Source organism: Cibotium barometz, chromosome 1 (genome assembly GCF_041138505.1).
Source record: "Cibotium barometz isolate CiBa-2024 chromosome 1, ASM4113850v1, whole genome shotgun sequence".
Classification (NCBI taxonomy): Eukaryota; Viridiplantae; Streptophyta; class Polypodiopsida; order Cyatheales; family Cibotiaceae; genus Cibotium; species Cibotium barometz.
In genome coordinates this window covers 39,497,061-39,502,043 of record NC_141046.1, presented here as the reverse complement: position 1 = coordinate 39,502,043, position 4,983 = coordinate 39,497,061, and the positions used below count along the sequence as shown (strand labels likewise).

General features: G+C 46.4%; 1 pseudogene across 1 annotated transcript; it reads left to right on the top strand.

The window, feature by feature from the left end:
* Positions 1-345: 345 nt before the first annotated feature.
* Positions 346-4,325, top strand: LOC147641985 (uncharacterized; annotated as a pseudogene). The gene has a single exon (XR_015266506.1). The product of XR_015266506.1 is annotated as an uncharacterized LOC147641985 (transcript).
* Positions 4,326-4,983: the final 658 nt, after the last annotated feature.

Sequence of the window (4,983 nt, the reverse complement as noted above, 5' to 3'; positions counted from 1 at the left end):
GTTGAGGACAACTATGATATAAGAGGAAGGGAATGTAACTATTTGGACCTCCATGCTCTTTTCTCATAATAAAACTCATGCCGGGACACATGGACAGGATGATTAACACATGGAAACAGGGTTCCTAAAGTTGGAATTGGAATGCTCTTTTCTCATAATAAAACTCATGCCGGGACACACGGACAGGATAATGAACACATGGAAACAAGGTTCCTAAAGTTGAAATTGAAAAAAGCACTTATCTGGGTCAAAAAGCAAGAAAAGCAAAAGTTAAACATTGTTGACCAAAAAGCTGAGGGTCGGCTTACAAACACCATATTTATAGTCGCCACCTTGCTGCTCTGGTAAACATTCTAACAATCAAGATGAAGGAAGAGGAAGAGATATCAAAAGTGCAGGAAGACAGCCGGAAGCTACAAGATGCCATAACATCGCGGAGGGCCAAATACGATGGACTCCAGGATTTGGCCAAACACGATGGATCCCAGCACTTTACCGAACAGAACGATGTAGATCAAGAGGACCCTGAAGAGAGGACGCTTGCAAAGAAGCTCGCCTCCTATAATGCTCCGAAATCTCCTCTCTCCAGTCTGTCCAGCACAAGGGGTGGCTCTGCAGACGAGGGTTTCTGCTTCAAAAAGCCCCAGAGAGTCATCGACAGGGAAGACGGGTACAAGAGAAAAAGGCTCAATCGGATTATCTCGCCCACTCGCGTTGATGCCTTTGCCATTGGGGACAAAACCCCTAACCCTAGCCAAAGAACCTACGCGGATGTTATGCGAGAAGAGGCCCTCGCCAGACAGGAGCATGAGACTCGCCTCTTAATCGAGAAAAAAGAGCGTGAGGTTAAAGTTGCCTCTGCACAGTTAAGTACATCGCTTCTTGGTCATAAGCGTCCTAGTATGTGCCATCATGGCGATGACCATAATGATGCAAAAAGGATAAAGGAAGATGGTGGCCATACAAGGGTAAAATCTGGAAGCAGCGAGCGTGGCAGGAGCCATGAGCAAGATGTCTGCAGTAGGCAGCGTGACGGTGGAAAATTTAGGGTTTCTGAATGGGATGCACCCAACGCCACCCCCCAGCCTGCAAGACGGGATGCTGCCCTCGAAGTCACCCCCCGTCCTTCATGGAGAAACCGGTGGGACGAGACACCCATTCCAGGCACAACCCCAAGTGGTGGAGTGACCCCTGGAATGGGGTGGGATATCACGCCATGCCACTGCAGCATGCTCACAACATCGACCCCAAAGAAGCAGAGGTGTAGATGGGACGAAACCCCGGCTGTCATGATGAGTGGTGCAACAACACACATGTCAGGTGGTGGTATCACCCCTGCAGGCGGGATAGGGCTCGCTACACCCACACTATCATTCCAATTGGCCATAGAAAATTACAAACTAATGAGATTGGAAAAGGAAATCGACCAGCAGAATCAGCCACTCTCGGATGAGGAGCTAGATTCCATTATCCCACAAAGCGGATACAAGCTACTAGAGCCACCTGCCTCCTATGTGCCCATCAGAACACCGGCTAGAAAGCTCCTAGCCACCCCAACACCGGTGGGGACACCATTTTATGAGATTCCCGATGAAAATAGGCATCAACAGTTTGACGTGCTCAGACAAACACCAAAGAATCTGCCTTTCATGAAACCCGAAGATTATCAGTTCTTTGGGTCTCTTCTCTCGGAGGAAGACGATGGGAACCTGTCAGCAGAAGAGCACAAGGAACGCAAGATTCAAAAGCTGCTTTTCAAGGTGAAGAGTGGTAATCCCTCACAAAGGAAGTCTGCTATGCGGCAGCTGACCGACAAAGCCAGAGACTTTGGTGCTGGTCCTCTTTTTCATCAGATTCTGCCAGTGCTCACTTCCCCTACTATTGAGGATCAAGAAAGGCATCTTCTTGTTAGGGTTATAAACAGGGTGCTGTACAAACTGGACGGTTTGGTAGGGCCATACGTGCACAAAATCATTGTGGTTATTCAGCCTATGTTACTTGATGAGGACTACTATGCACGTGTGGAGGGGAGGGAGATCATCTCAAATCTTAGCAAAGCAGCTGGGCTAGCAGCCATGATTGTTGCGATGAAACCCGATATAGATCATGTGGAGGAGTATGTTCGGAATGTTACGGCAAGGGCTTTTAGTGTGGTTGCCTCATCTTTGGGCATCCCAGCACTGCTGCCTTTCCTTAAAGCCGTCTGCATTAGTAAAAAATCATGGCAAGCTCGACACACAGGTATCAAGATTGTGCAGCAAATTGCTATCCTGATGGGATGTGCCGTTCTTCCACATTTGAGCTCATTAGTGAAAGCTATTGAGCACGGTCTGGAAGATGCAGACAGGAAGGTGAAGACTATAACAGCCCTTGCAGTTGCTGCGCTTGCAGAAGCAGCGGCCCCATATGGCATAGAGAGTTTTTCTCCGGTTCTGAAGCCACTTTTGACAAATGTGAAGTTACTCAGAGGAAAGGTCCTTGCTGCTTTTCTAAAGGCAATAGGATTCATCATTCCTCTCATGGAAGCAGAGCATGCTAATCTCTGTACAAGTAATGTGATGCCATATTTAATCAGAGAGTTCAAGTCTCCGGATGAAGAGATGAAGAAGATAGTGCTGCAAGTGATCAAGCAGTGCGTAAGCATGGGGGGGATCAATGCAGAATACATCAGGGATGAGATTCTCCCAGAGTTCTTTCAAAATTTCTGGACCAGAAGGATGGCCTTGGACCAAAGGAACTATAAAGAGGTTGTGGAGACCACAGTGGAGATTTCCAATAAAGTAGGTGCAGCTCATATTGTTGAAAGGATTGTGGAAGACCTGAAAGATGATAGTGAAGGCTACCGGAGAATGGTGATGGAGACTATACAGAAAGTGGTTTCAAACCTTGGGACTTCCAGCATAGGTTTCCGTCTGGAAGAGTTACTGATTGACGGAATCTTGTATGCCTTTCAGGAGCAAAAGAGTGATAGTGCTCATGTGATGCTTAATGTTTTTGGTGAGGTGGTGAATGCTTTGGGCCTGCATGCCAAGCCCTATTTGCCCCAGATATGTGGAACCATCAAGTGGCGGTTGAACAACAAGGACTCAAAAGTCAGGGAACAAGCTGCTGATCTTATTTCTAGGATTGCACCTATCATGAAACAATGTGGGGAGGAGAATTTGATGGGTCATCTTGGTGTGGTGCTATACGAGTACTTAGGAGAAGAGTTCCCTGAAGTTCTAGGGTCCATCTTGGGTGCCCTAAAGGCTATTGTCAATGTGATTGGAATGACACAGATGACTCCTCCAATCAAGGACTTGCTCCCTCGCCTGGCACCGATTTTAAAGAACAGGCATGAGAAAGTCCAGGAGAATTGCATAGATCTAGTCGGCCGAATCGCTGACAGAGGGTCGGAATTCGTGTCAGGCAAGCAGTGGATGAGAATATGCTTTGAGCTTTTGGACATGTTGAAGGCACATAAGAAGGGGATCAGGAGGGCCACTGTGAATACATTCGGGTACATTGCCAAAGCTATCGGTCCATGTGACGTTCTGGCCACACTTTTGAACAACTTGAAGGTGCAAGAGCGACAGAATCGAGTCTGCACCACAGTGGCTATTGCGATTGTTGCAGAATCGTGTGCCCCTTTCACCGTGATACCAGCACTCATGAATGAATACAGGGTCCCTGAATTGAATATACAGAATGGGGTGCTAAAGTCTTTCTCATTCTTGTTTGAGTATATTGGGGAGATGGGAAGGGACTACATCTACTCTGTGGCTCCTCTTCTACAAGATGCTTTCATAGACCAAGATCTGGTACACAGGCAGACGGCGGCATCAGCAGTAAAGCATATAGCACTTGGAGTTCAGGGGCTTGGTTGTGAAGATGTGCTGGTGCATCTCCTCAACTTTGTGTGGCCCAATATCTTTGAAACTTCTCCACATGTGATCAATGCTGTCACAGAAGCTATCGAGGCAATGCGAGTGGCCTTGGGAGCTGCAGTCATTTTCAATTACTGTCTGCAAGGCCTTTTCCATCCAGCACGAAAGGTTCGGGAAGCTTACTGGAAAATCTACAACTCCTTGTACATAGGTTCCCAAGATAGTTTGGTAGCATTTTATCCAAATCTAGAGCTTGAAAGTAGCAGGACTCAGCTGGCAGTGTTTGTCTAAATGCTGCGACTGAGTAACCTGATTGCTACATGGTATCAGATATGTACATTTATAAGATACTTAATTTAATACTCTTTTCAGTAAGTTGTCTAGCAATATTGACTCCTTTCTAGGAACAATTATGGGCAGAAATACGAGTTTTCTGCATATGTGATTTTCTGTTATGAATCCTGCTCTCACTGTTGATGGGAGTTTTGATTGGATTCATGACGTTTTACATGTAAGCTTGTTCTGGGTTCACCATACATATAACTTGAGTTCGAGGGGTATTTAAAAATCTTCTCCCGTAAATTTTGAGATCATAAATAGAGAATAAACTATTTTTCTTGTTGGGAAAACCTCATCAGACTGGGATACATCTCAAGCTCCAGCGCTTGTCTTATTAACACGCTAGAAAGGATACCAGGCCTGACGTCCCCGGCACTTTTTGGGGCTCCGACAGGTTCCAACACTTTTTTTTCAAATTCCATGCTATATGAGACATTAACATACTTATTTTCGACAACGCTAGAGCACCGAGGTGGTCTAATGTAGTGGTAAGGTCGTAGGCTTGGTAGAGGGAGGTTTATGGTTCGAATCTTGCTCAGGGAGTTTAAACCTTTTACATCACTCGTGTTAGAGTGTGCTTGCATGCTCTGTGTGTGTGTGTGTAAGAGTGAGTATGTATGTGTGCGCGCACGCGCTAGAGAGAGAGTGTAGGAGAGAGAGTGATGGCCGGAAACTGGAACCAGCAAAGATGGTTGACTGCCGGAAAAGGAGGGTTGAAAAAGAAGGGGCCCTCCAAAGTAGAATAGGACAAACTCTGGAGCTTGAGATCTATCCACGG